At 42.4% G+C, this 14,398-nt stretch overlaps 1 pseudogene; it reads right to left on the minus strand.

Annotated features, from left to right (window-relative positions):
- Positions 1-4,033: 4,033 nt before the first annotated feature.
- On the minus strand, positions 4,034-13,392 carry LOC103225105 (sal-like protein 4 pseudogene; annotated as a pseudogene).
- Between the last annotated feature and the right edge of the window lie 1,006 nt (positions 13,393-14,398).

Below are 14,398 nucleotides of genomic sequence, written 5' to 3' on the forward strand. Positions count from 1 at the left end.
TGTTCCCCACAGTCACCCCAGGATGAGCTCCAGTTTCCCGCTGTGGTAGCTGGTTTGGTAGCACACCTACCTTCGCTGCCTTCCCGCCCTGCATCGTTCTCTACATCCCTGGTGGTGTTTCCATATTTCCCAAATTAGCTGGGGTTTTTTGTTTCTTGTTTTTGGTGATCAATTACCATTTGCTGAGTGTATATGGGTGATATGATGTAAGCTGAGAAATGTGAGTTATCAGAAACTAAAGGGCTAAAACTGACAGCTTCAACGTCCACTTTACAGGTGTTTATGAGGACTAACAAATGAAAATATAGCCTGGCTACACAGCCGTTATGGGGAGTTTGAAGCATGGTTTGGGTCATCTGAACTGTCAATTTCAGCCCTTCAGTGTCAGGTAACTCACATTTCTCGGTTTACATCACGTCGCCTATATACATTCAGCAGATCGTGATTGATCACTGTTCTCACACTGCTAATAAGGACATACCCAAGACTGGGTGATTAATAAAGGAAAGAGGTTTAATTGACTCACAGTTCCACATAGCTGGGGAGGCCTCAAAATCATGGCAGAAGGTGAATGAGGAATGAGGAGCAAAGTCAAGTCTTACACGGAGGCAGGCAAGGGAGTGTGTGCAGGGGAACTCCCCTTTATAAAACCATCAGATCTTGTGAGATTTATTCACTATCAGGAAAATAGCATGGGAAAGACCTGCCCGCCCCCATGATTCAGTTACCTCCCACCAGGTCCCTCCCATGACATGTGGGAATTATGGAAGTTATAACTCAAGATGAGATTTGGGTGGGGACACAGCCAAACCATATTAATTACCAAGATGTACGGGCTGGGATAGCACAGCACAGGGAGGCATTAGGCAGTCTTATAGTTGCACAGGTACACGAGTCTTTTTAGATATCTGCAGGTAAAGGGCTAACCATTTTTATTTCTACTTGAGAATTTCAGTTAACTTTCTCCCTGTGTCCCCTAACTAACCTTATAAAAATGATGTCAACTCTGTTGTCTGGCACGTTACTCATGATGACAATGACTCTTTATTGGTAACTTGCATCTGGACGGGGCAGAACTATAAATGAACCATAAACACTGGATGGGAGTTGTTGGTATTGGCTGTTGTGGGGCATGAGTCTTCTAAATCAGGGCCACAGAGAATGACTCCTGAACAATTGTGAGGATGGTGGTAAAGACTGCTGCCAGGACTCCCACAGCAGAGGAGCACCTGACACTGTGCCCTGACATTACGTAGTTCTTGTCCTATAGCATTTCAAGCAGACTGGGGCCAAGGGGGCCTGTGGTCATGATGTGAGTCTAAATATTTCATTGAACCTAAGAAGAAGGTGCCCTAGCAGGCACCACAGTATCCATGCACAAACTCTTCATCTAACTCACAAAATACTATATCTTATAAAGGCTATATGTGTGTTTCCAACATTTGGGAAAGATAATTAAATAACCATATACTTTCTCCTGTGCTTGTTCCTTCACCACAACACCTATACTTTAAAAAAAAAAAAATGAGTCATTATTAATGACGAATCATTTTTACTTTATACGAAGGCCTTTCCTGTCTGTGCAGTCTACCCTCCATCAGCATCTGCTACCTACTAGATATCATCAGTCATACTGCTTTTCACATCATTTGCCCCTCTGGTCCACTTTAAATTCAAATAAAGTTGGCTTTCTTTCTAGCCAGTTACTATGATCATTTCTCACACCTTATTTCTAACTCTTCCTTTGTTCTCTCACCGAAATCTATACTCTTTATGACCATGTTCTTAACTATTTGGTTCTCTTCCTACTCATTTTCTTTTTTGGGGAGAAAAAAATTCAAAATTTATTTACCAACAGACAGCATCAGCAGGTACAACTACAGGGGTTTCTCCACAGATTATACATTCACAAGACATTAGCTCAACATTAAGAAAGCCACTGGTATGTTTTCTGTAACAATATCCACTTCACAGTGTGAACAGGTACTATTATTGTACTCACTTACAATTCTAGAAGGAAAGGCACAACTTGCCAAAAAAAAGTGAGTGGAGGGAATCCCTAAGTCAGGTGCAACAATGAAAAGATGATACTTTGGCCAATAGTCTTGGATCCACATTTCATCCAGGGCCTTCCAGATAGAGGGAAAGACTTTTCTCCCAGAAGTTAGAGTCTTTCTTTCTCCTTTCTTGTTAAACCAAGAGCAATGTTTCATTTGCTCAATATTACATGTACAAAAGGAAATTTCAGGGAAAAAAAAGGCATCACAAAAACATCTTGAACGTTCAGCTCTTCCCACCAATACATCAACTCTTGGTTTTACACAGGGCCTGGGAATATTTTAGTGTAAAATAGGAAAACAGACCCTATGTCTACAAAAAATAAAAAATAAATGAGGTGGATCAGTTAAAGATTTCACACCCAGGACTTGCCTGTTCCAACTTCATAGCCTTCATGAAATATTCAGCAAGAAAACCAAAAAATCTTCACAATTACTTGGCATAAGTTGTAGATAGAAATTCAACAACAACAAAAAAAATTGGCATGTGAACCTGTGATAGGAAACATGCCTTTCCATGAGTTTCTTCTGAAGAATGAAAACCCAGTTCTTCAATAAAGTAGGTACTGGCAAACTAAATTAAGTCATCTGAGATTCCCCGCTCAGGTGCCCACCTCTTCTGGAGTTCAGGAAGAGGAAGGCATCTAAGAAGTGTGAGGAAGACATTGACACTCTCAGGGCTCCAACTGAACTGTATTTAAATAAGCAGCAACACACGTATTCACTCCCCAAGGACTAGCATAAGTCCATTTGAAGGCATCCTACTTAAAGTTCTAAAGTTGAAGCAATTTTGCAACCTTAGTTTTGGGGGTTTTTTTATTATTATTACATTCAAAAAACAAACAATAAAATGAGGACAGAGTTGGGGCATATAAAACAGGTCCCTAAATAGATGGCAGACCTGCATACAGTTACCATAGAAGTATACCCCTCTCCTCTCAATTAGGCTATGCAGTTGTCTTTTCCACTGTTGTTCAGTAAGTTCCAATGGCTCTACCTTGAAATAGGTAACAATCTTTGGAAAAAGTCATTCTAGGTTGTACAAAGGTTCTGTGTATACAGTTTGTCACAAGTAACAAAGTTTCTTTCCAAAATTAAAAAAATGAAAAAGTCTGTATTTGTTTTGATTTTTTTTTATTTTTCAATTTTTCGCAAAGCAACATAGCGACAATGGTGATTGTAAAGTTTGCCTGATGTGATAACAACCGTCGTAAATATCATTTGCATATCAGTAAGAAAAACAAAACAGGAGATGAATTCTTACAAAAAAAGCAGATTCTAGAGATTTCACTCTGTCTGCATTTCTCCTTCCACGCAAGTTCTCCTTTAGCTTAGCTGACTGCAATCTTGTTTTCTTCCAAGAAGTGAAGAAACTGGTTTTGGGAACGCTGTCAGTAGCACCTGGTTTTTCTACATCTGCACTGATACCTGATTGGGAGCCATCCATCTTAGAGTAGGCAAATCTGCTACTGCAGCATCACGGCGTTGGCAAACCTGTTCTGGCAGATGGGACAAGAATGCTGTGTCTTAATGGACGTGTTAGTTCAGTGAATCCTGAGGTGTGCCTTCAGGTTACCTTTGGGCGTGGCCACAGATCTTACACTGGATTAATCTCTCCCCACTGTGGATGCAGTAATGCATCTTGAGGGAGCTCTGGCAGCTTAAGAATCGGTGGCAAATGAGACATTTGTTGGGGTCGATGGTCCTATTCCCTTGGAAGCCACCAGTCCTTGGGGAATTATTGTTTGATCCCACCCCAGGATGTGTGGGTCCACCCTCACTTTCTGGAGAAGGCCCAGGCTGCAAGTTGGTTGGCAGGGGGCCACCCTTGAGGTCCTTGGGGTTAGTCACTAAAGAGGGATTCTCAGGTAGCCCTACCAAGGGGGTTACAAGGACAGGCATACTGTCTAGAAAGAGACTTGATTCATCTACAGGGAGGGGTACAGAGAGTACATAGGGGATGCCATTGCCTGTTGCCAGTTTGTCCTAGAGCTCAGCCAACAGCTGGGGGTTTGCCTTCACCTAGGGATGTCAGCGAAAGTGCACCTCCAGGTCGTTCTTGGTGGAGAAAAGATGACCACAGACAGAGGACACGAAGGGTCTCTCTCCAGTGTGGGAGCGGAAGCAGATCTGTAAGGAGCTATCAGTCCCGAAAACCTTGCTACAGCACTTACACCTGTGCTTGGAGAGGACCGCCTCATCTTTGGGTTTGACCTCCTCCACGGAGATGTTTGGTGGCTTCCCCTTCCCTTGGATAGGTCTGGCGCCACAGATGAGAAAGGGCCCTGGAAGAACACTGAGCCCGGGGCCTGAGGATGTAAAGCACTGGGGAGGCGGGACATGACGTTTGGGAGCACCCAGGTCCCATCCGGCTTCCGAACAAAGGGCGTCAGCCCTGGGCACAAGGAGCTGGCGGCAGAAGGCATGTTGGCGTGAGGTAGCTTGGCTTGTTTCAAGGTGTCCAGAGACAGACCTTGGCTTCCAGTTTTCTGGCTGAGCAAAACCACAGCTGCAGAAACCTGCTGGGACATGTGACTGCCCAAGGTCTTCAGGGTGTCGGCCGCCCCGCTGGAGTGCAGGCGTGAACGGCTCACTTGTTCACCGGGATGCGGATCTGCTCGGTGAGCTGGGTCTGCTGTAGCTGCCTCTGCTGCTGCAGACACAGTATCGGCTCGAGGATGCTGTTGGCGCCAGGCACAGGGGCAGGCAGGGCATCTGCGCTCCGCTGATTCACCACCACCTTGGCACCCCGTAGCGCCTGCAAGGACACGTTAGTGTTGGCCACTTTGCCTTTGAGTAAACATCTTATGTACTGGGGGGTGGGTGTCAGGGCCGTCTTTGTCTTTAGATACATCACAGATTCCTCACCAGCTTCACCTTCATGTCCCCTGAGCTGCCCCCATTCTCCCTGTGACCATCCTCACTGCTTGGACTGGGTGGCTGGTGGCTCAGTACAGCTCCAGAGATGTCTTCTGAAGGCACTGGACCCTCGCCATCATTCCTGATGAAGACAGGTGGATTTTAGTGCAATTTTTCTTATGTTCCAACAACTCAGAGACGCTAAAGAACTTCGCACAGCATTTCTCACAGACTTGCGTCTTCTCCCACCGAGCACCAAGCTCCCCCGCCGCCGACACCGTGGGGGCCACATCTACAAACTCTGGGGTCGGCTGCTGCGGCTGCTGCTCGCCCAGGTCCTCCTCCGGGGTGATCCGCTGGGGTTTCACCTGCTTGGGCCTCGATGTGGTGCGAGCAACCAGGCGCCAGGAGAGCAGCAGTTATTTGCTCTCTCTGCCACAAATTCCAGAGTTGGGAAATTTACCCATCTTCCCCGCTCATTTTCATTCTGACTTATCTGGACACTCCCTCTATCCCCAGGAGAAAACTCTTCTGCACTGCCAAGAATATATTGTGATTTGAGAATCTGTCTTTAACAAAATTCACATCTTTATTAGTTTTCCATCATTGTACAAATCTTCCTGGCTATGGCTACCTTACCGCCCCTCCAGCCCCGCAAATCCAAAGTATAAATATTAGAAAAGTAAACCTGTAAATATGACAAAGATGCAAAATGGCCAGTTTTGTCATAGGTCAGTTCTTAACATTGAAAATCCTTCTGCCAGTGTCTTTTATTTTCTGCTATTATCTCAAATTAGTTTTTCACGAGAACTCAGCAGAATGCAGAAGAAGAAAACTTAGATCCAAAGGACTCTCAACCAACAGTGGTGTTGGACACTATTTAGTTTTTTCTACGGCTGGAAAAGGAGAGCTCATGTGGGTTTTCACAGCTTCCTTAAAAATGCAGGACTATGACTCCAAGCTCTCAAAATATCTAGAGGGAGAGCTGTGAGCATACTGGAGAATTCACTGAGAAATCTGGGCTCGAAGGAGAACAAATTATGATTCCTTAAAAAGAATAGGAGTGGGCATCTGGGAACTGGTAGCTTTCTTTCTAAGAAAGAAATTGTTCTGCTTTTCGAGTAAGACAAGATAGAGCCATAGGTGAAATTCGATACATACTACTAAGAATGAATCAAACATTTATATCAGATAATCTATATAGTATTATATCTCTATAAGTGTATTTATTGATTATCCTAAATCATATTATTCTAAACAGTCAGGGGTTTTAGCTAAAAGATAAGTCTTTTTAATTCTACATAGAATGAAAGACTAGAATTCCCTCTTAGGTAGTATCCCATTCCCACATGCCTTACAAGTTGGATCTCGGAAACATGATGCTCCTACCACCTCTTTGCTGATGCTAGAGACGATTGCAACTGCAGCTACTGAAAGGAAAATTTTAACTGTGAAGCATCGAAGTTGCCTGGAGCTTTGCAGCTCTGAAGCAGAATCTATTGTTGTTTTGTTTTTGCTTTGTCCATTCCGTTTGACTACATGTAGACAAAGTTTAAGAAGACAAAAAGTAGACAAAAGACAAAGACTAACAAAGGAAAGTCCAGAAAGACTGTTCAAAACAAAGACTCTCTAGTTCCAAATCCTTCCTATTTTTATATAAAGTTGAGGCAATCACTCACTAGTCTTTTATATTTCTGTCTTCTTGACTTGAATTAAAATGTGTCATGCTAAGAATCCAATTACTTCACCAGAGACAAAATTTCATTAGTCACCAAAGAGCAATAAAATGCTGCTGTGTTCAAGGAGGTTCAAACATGTTGTCATCATTGCAAACTCAGCAACAGTCTAGACTATGTAACCACTTGTTATCAGAAACTGGTCAGAGAAACTCCTGGAAGGCATAAATCCCTCATATGGCTTCAGTCCCACCTCAGCTCTCAACACCCTCACTCTCTCCACTCCAATCATTACTTTTATTTCAGTTCTTCAAATACTGCAAGACTTCTCTTACGTCTGGGTCTTTGAATATGCAGTTGCTTTTGTATAGAATATTCTTCTACTTCTCACTTTATTCATTCCTCTTTCAGATCTCATATCTGTATCACTTCCCTCAGGGAGCCCTGCCTGGGTCCCTGTCACAGCATATCACCCAGCAGAGCACTACCGCATTAATAATTCATTACTTAATGTGCATGGGCCTTGCCGGACTCTGCATTTCATGAAAGAAGAGGCTGTCTCTATTACCACCCTATCCCTGAAACATAGTAAAATTCCTAACACTCAGGGACACTCATAAAGATTTATTAAATAAATAGATAAATTGACAGAACACTTAGATGTGCAACTAAGACTTAATCTAACATCAGATTAATTTATGACTATTCTATCTGGACTGATAGAGTCAAGAGTCAGCTAGTGACAAGAAGCACGAAAACAGCTAAATTTCTACAAGACCAAAAGCAAGGAGACTCTTCAGCCCTTGAGGTCAAAAACCAAATATGAATTTGGAAAATTGTGCCACTAAATCAACCAAGAAATAAAGTTGTTTAAAATGCAAGAAATGATCAACTATAACTCAATTTAAGGCAAGTCCAAGAAGTTGTGTGTGAAGCACTTTTGGTTTGTTCTTGGTTCATTTTCTTTTTTAAAACTGAGTCTCACTCTGTCACCCAGGATGGCTGGAGTGCAGTGGAGCAATCTTGGCTCACTGCAACCTCCACATCCTGGGTCCAAGCAATTCTCCTGCCTCAGCCTCCCGAGTAGCTGGGATTACAGGCACATGCCACCATGTCCAGTTAATTGTTTTGTATTTTTAGTAGAGACGGGTTTTCACCATGATGGCCAGATGGTCTCCATCTCTTGACCTCGTGATCCACCCACCTCGGCCTCCTGAAGTGCTGGTATTACAGGCATGAGCCACTACGCCCAACCTCTTGGTTCATTTTCAAAACACCATGTGGGAGTCTTGGCATATTGAAGCAAACATGATAGATTAAAAGTAGAAAATGTGCATAAATATTAGATCAGAAAACAAAGGCAAGCAAGTCAAGCCTTTGGAAAAGCAGTTTTTAGAAGGACTAGAAGAAGACTCTAAGTGTTCAAAAGTGATCTAAAAGTGACCTGGAACAGGAATAAAATAAAATAAATGCAGCCTACTTTATTGATTATTCAGTACATGCTTTGCAAGGTGATAAACATTTTGTAGGCATTGCCTCTTTAGTCCTCAGAACCCCCTTGCAATAAGATAGGCACCATTGTACTCTCACTTTATAAGCGAGGTAACAGGTTCTAAACGGTTAAGTAATTTTCCTAAGCTTATAGCGATAGTGTGAAAACCCGTGTTCAAATCTGCATTTCTGGAGCTAAAATTCTTAAACTCACTGCACTACAGATCACCCAAATCTAAGACTCCTGCATCCCATTTCTTCTAAATCCAAATCAACATCTGCCCCCTCAGTGACACTTACAAGCACCCTGCATTGCTCTCCCAAGTGTTCTGGTGAAAGCACTCGGGAAGAGCTCTTCTCTCCAGAGCCGCCGCAGAGCATTCCACAAAGAAACGCAAAGAAGAACTCCAAAATTTGGTGAGCCAGTTCTGTGGGTACAGCCTCCTGTTGAGGCTCAGAATGAGACTACGTTAGGAAAATATTTAGGTATTTTTTTTTAATTTTGCACATGTGTCATTGTGTGTGAGTGTGCTTCTATGTGTGTTTGTGTACATATATATAAGCCTAAATGCTCTGGAAGAATTCACACCAAACTCTAACAGTGGTGAATAATGGGAGCAAGTATAGAATTAGAAACAGGAATGAAGAAGAAATGTTTCTTTTTAGGCTTCATACTTCTATCATATTCATAATTTTTACTAGGTAATTAAGTCATATTTTAATTTTCTTAAAAGGCATCTAACTCATGTTTCTGCTGGATAAGAGAATGCTCTTATATTAATTGCAGTTATGACAGGTAGCTCTCTCCTCTTCCCCACCTGCAGTGCTGCACAGCTTCCTGATACTTTTCCAGGGGATACTCCCTTCCTTACTTCTGCTGGAGCAATTTCAGCCTATTGCTTGTTTTCCTTTCTTCATGTACTAACTTTACGATCAAAGCCACTAAGACCCCATTTAATTTGGCTGCAATAAACTTATTCTTAACCGCTCCCAGAATACATCAGGGCACTATGATCTCTTTGGCCACAAAAATTTGGCTGTAACTAGGGCTCAAAGATATTCTGCCTTCAAATAAGCAGCCCATACCAGTGATAGCAGTGGGTTCTATCTAGTCCATTAAATTTCATGTCAACTCACCTGTAGGATTAAACCTGAAATTATCTTTAATTTGTCTTGTCTTTCTCGTTTCCCAAATATCCAGGTTCCGTTTCCCCACATTATCATTTTATTAAATACACAATTAACACATGAATATGCTCTTTATAAAAGAGGAAAACCACACAGAAGTATATCAAAAAAGTAAGACCACCCCTTGACTTTTTCTCTAATTGCAAACTTTGTCACTAAAAATTGTTTGTGTGCATCCTTCCAAATACATTCCAATGTGTTTGTAACATAATTACATAATATTGTTTTGTGACTTGCTTTTCTCATTTCTTCACTCCCAATACATTTCAGGTCCTTTCAAGTCAGCATATTTGACTCCGCTTAATTTCTTTTAATGGTTCCATGGTATTTATGGTGTGATCATATCCTAATTAATTTAAGCTCTACTGTACTGATGTAAATCTGGAACATTTCCACATTTAAACTCTTACAAACAAGGCTGCAATGAACACCCTAATACATAGATCTATATATGAATTTTTAGTTTTTCTCAAGAATAGTTCTTAAAAATAAAATTCTTATTTATTGTCAGTTTTGATAAATATACCGAACTGCCACCTAAAAATGTGCCACTATTGTTTCATTCTCTAGCTTTATGGATTTTTTATATCTGAAGTAAGGAGATAAGCCAAAAGAGTTCCCCCATTCCTTGTGGAGTATTCTTCCCTTTCAAAATTACCTTAGCGCAATTCTCATTTAGTCAACTTCACGATCAGGCTTTCAAGTTCCACTAAATTTTTTTGCAAAGCAAGAAAAGAATGAAGAACTGAAGTTCTTGGTTCCTTGGACTTGCACTCACTCTGTGTTCCACCCTGTAAGAGAAGCAGCCAGCACCCTGGAACTGCAGACCTCTGACCTGGTGGGCACCAAGGTCGGGAAGGCCAGCCTCATCCTCTTTAGCTAATGTCATGCTCAGGGCAGCCTGGCCAAAGGGCTATCTGGATCCCAGCTTGGCTCTCTGGATCCCACCTTGCCTGTGAACTTCAGGTAAGAGTGGCATCAAGGGTCTCAAAGAGCAAGACAGAATGGGCTATGACATCAGCCTGTCCCTGTCATCTATGCGAGCCTAGGGAAGTCACAGCTCCCTCCCTCATTGGTTGGTAATACGGGTTTCACCACTATAACTGCAGAGGCTTGCTACAAGGACTAGAGAGTGTCAGAAGGATCTAGCAGAGTACCTGCAGCAAGTTAAGTGTACAGTGGTTTAAAAGACAGGGGGACTTGTTTTCACTCATTTTCCATTGACTCCTTCAGGAACCTAGAGTCCGGTGATTTCTCCTCTCCACTCCTCACCCCTCCCTACAACTCCTCTGTGAGAGCAAAGTTCACCCTGACAGCAGTTACCACTTGGTGTGAATGTATTAGGGGCAAGGGACTGTGAAGTCTGTGTCTCAGAAATGACCCAGGCCAGGGAACCTAAGCTCTGATCATCTTCTCCCAGCCACAGCCTCAGGCCTTGAACCCTCTACTGTCTTAAATTGTTCTCCTGTTGGACTGTTTTCCCCATCTTCCTATCATTCATTCATTCATTCATTCAACAAATACTTAGAGAGCATTTGCCCTGTGCCAGGTACCATGCAAAGCTTGGGCGATGCAGTGGAGACCCAATGTCCGCCCTGCCTTCAGGCAAGGGCAAGCATTCCCCTCTCCATTCTTTTGCACAAGCACATTTATGTGGCTGTGGTCCAGGATCTCTTTACAACATGCTTTTCTCTGCTGCCTGCCACCATCTCTAGCCAGGCTTCCCCCACCTCCCCTGCATGTCCTGCCTCTTTCACATACAGTTGTCATGCTGTGAAACTGTTAAAGGGCTTCTGCTAGCAAGCATCAAGGACACAGCCTTAACCTATCATGTTCTTTAAATCAAATCAACATTCAAGGACATCGTACTGAAGAGCCTTATGCCTTAGAATCAACTCCCTCGAGAAACTTTGCTGTTTGAAATCATATCAGGACCTGCAAAGCCAAAATAAACCAGCTTTAACCTAAGACAGATGGAATGCTGAGTGTGTTAAAGCAGCTCTGTCTTGGTCTAGGAGTCCATCAGTTTCTTTGTCACCACTTCTGTTAATCAGAACCATCTGTGCGTTCCTAGTAACATATATTAGCTCTGCTCAAGCATATCTGGGGGGAACCGTTCCCAAATGCAGGGCTCACTTGACTGGCAAGTTTAATAAATTGATGTTTGTTTTTCAGAACTCGGGTCTGTTATCTCATCAACAGTGCTTAATCTCAGTGTTTCCATGGACTGGAGTCCCTCAAGTCCTTCATGGTTGAATGACCAAGATGAAATAACTAGACATGCTACTAAGAGATTTTTCGGGTGAGGGAAGGCGGACCCAGACAAAGAGATGAAAGGAGGTTAGTGCAGAGTCTCCACGCTAGACTTGAACATGATACAAGTCTATTTCCAGTAAATTTGACCAACAATCCTCTCAAGTTCCCATCTCCTATGGGATGAGAAGCTCCTGAAATCATATCTTAGACTACCTCATAACTTTTCAGTCACATACTGTCATGAAGATAGATTTATTTCATTATTTAAGACTCAACCCAGTTCTGTTTAAAACTTCAGCCTTGGCTAGAGATAGTGTCCGCAGTGGCTCACACCTGTGATACCAGTACTTTGGGAGGCCAAAGCAAGTGAATCACTTGAGGTCAGAAGTTCAAGACCAGCCTGGCCAACATGGTGAAACCCCATCTCTACTAAAAATACAAAAATTAGCTGGGCATGGTGGTGGGCACCTGTAATCCCAGCTACTCAGGAGACTGAGGCAGGAGAATCACTTAAACCCAGGAGGTGGAGGCTGCAGTGAGCTGAGATGGCACCACTGCACTCCAGCCTGGGTGACAAAGTGAGACTCCATTTCAAAAAAAAAAAAGAATCAGCCTTGTCTTTGAGTAAAAGCTATAAGGGTGTATAGTGGAGGAAGTGTATAGTGGAAAGTGTATAGTGGAGGAAGTATCTCTCATGAAGGGAGACATGGCATGTCCTTATCCCTCAGCTGACTCAAGATCATGGCTTCATGCTCTCCCTCCTACTTCTATGGTCAAGAATAAACTAAGGCCTGAATAGTTAAATTCAAGATCCTTGTTCTTCACCTGGCCTAAGTGCTTCTGGACTACATGCATTCTGTGAGAGGATGGGGAAAGGGAGAGATTTCATGCACATTTCATTTGTACATGTCTACTTTAAAGTGAACGCAGTTTCAAGAAAAACTCATGATTCACTGTTTGTAGATGTCGAAGAATTAACATTTTCTAGGTAAAAGTAATGCCACAAGCAATCATTTATGGGTATTTACCAATGTCTGTTAAGCAAACCTCTAATACATCAGATCCATTCTACTAGTAAATCTATTTGATTCAACAAGGAAACTGTGTCCACATATGCTGAGTGTGCAACTGTTCATATCATTGTCTGCTTGTGACATGAAAAGCATAAAGCAAACCATGAGTTCAGCCTTACATATTATGTAAATAAGATTGGATTTATTCAGTGTGACTAAAAATAACATGGCATTTGTCACTGGAATCTGCAGGCAGGCAGCTCAGAATGTTCACTCACAAGTAAAGACACAACAATGAGACATGCACTAGTACCGATCCAAATCAGAAGTGTTCACTCATGAGAAATATTTCCATAACAAAAGAAAGAAAAGAATAGTAAGAAAATTTGACTTCTGCCTAACAAGCAATCCAAAAGCCCTGCTCGCAAGATGTTTAATAGTGGAATCTTTTTTATTCTGGTGGATTATTCAATTCTGAGCTAAGAATACACCTTGAATGATTCATTAACAGCTATGAAGGACATGAATCTAGATTGACATAGAGATGAGTAAGGCAGACAGAATACGAACAGATACAGAAACACATATGCACACACCAGGATGCTGGGAAACGGGCCTGGGAGAGGCCGGAAGACAGGGAAGATAGCACCAGACTGATTTCTTTTGAAGAAGTATGGGGAAAAGGAAGCACTGTTGGAGTAAAAAGGAAAAAACCCTGCCACAGAGGCTACATTTGACTTTGGTTCTTGGTTCCCTTTACCCACAGGTTGAATCAGTGTGGAGCTTGCTAAAAACATCAGGCTGCTGTGTGATCTCTTTCTTTAAGGTTTCTGTTGCCATGGGAACAGTCATCCTCTATTTTCTGAAAGGTGGTTAATAACTGGATTTGAGAGTAATCACATTCTGTCCCAAACTTGAATTCAGCTCACTTCTGTCTCTGATACTGCAACTGTGGGTGTTATTACTGAAAACTCAGAATATGTTGGGAACTAATATCCAGAAAAAGACACTAGGTCTGTTCCAAGAATTGATTCAGGTTCATTGGTGTGGGTCTGTGAGATATGACCACAAAATCATGATGCATGTGTTTGAGTGTGAGTGCGTGCCTCAGCAAACAAACCTGAACTTGCAGAAAGAAAAGCACCCTGTGTCTTGCAAAGTAAATGAGGGGTATGTGCTTAGTCCAACACTGCTATCATAATTGGAAACTTTTCTAGAACTCTTCTTTTTGATACTATCTTCAGAGTCCCTTTAGAAGTCCCTCTGGGAAACCCATTTCCTAACTTTGTAGAAATGTTTTATGCAGTGAATATATAATTTTATGCCAGTGCCAATGGCCACTGTGATGCCAGAGCAAGAAAGAGTGAACTATTTTTATTTAAACTAGGAGCAGAAGCCACAAGCCATCCTTAAAAATTATATCTATGGCCAGATATAATTTTTGTGGCTCATGCCTGTGATCCCAGCACTTTGGGAGGCCAAGGTGGGTGGATCACAAGGTCAGGAGATCGAGACTATCCTGGCCAACACGGTGAAACCCAGTCTCTACTAAAACACAAAAAAAATAACCAGGTGTGGTGGTGCGCACCTGTAGTCCCAGCTCCTCAGAAGGCTGAGGCAGGGGAATTGCTTGAACCTGGGTCTCCAGATGTTGCAGTGAGCCGAGCTAGCGCCACTATACTCCAGCCTGGGACAGGGCAAGACTCCATCTCAAAAAAAAAAAGAAAAGAAAAGAAAAGAAAAATTACATTTACACAGACCTATTCTATTGGGATAGCTATTACTCAAAAACTAGAAAACAATGAGTGCTGGGGAGGATGTGGGAAAACTGGAAAACTTGTGCATTGTTGGTGACAAC

This window comes from Chlorocebus sabaeus, chromosome 4 (assembly GCF_047675955.1).
Source record: "Chlorocebus sabaeus isolate Y175 chromosome 4, mChlSab1.0.hap1, whole genome shotgun sequence".
In the NCBI taxonomy this organism is placed as follows: domain Eukaryota; kingdom Metazoa; phylum Chordata; class Mammalia; order Primates; family Cercopithecidae; genus Chlorocebus; species Chlorocebus sabaeus.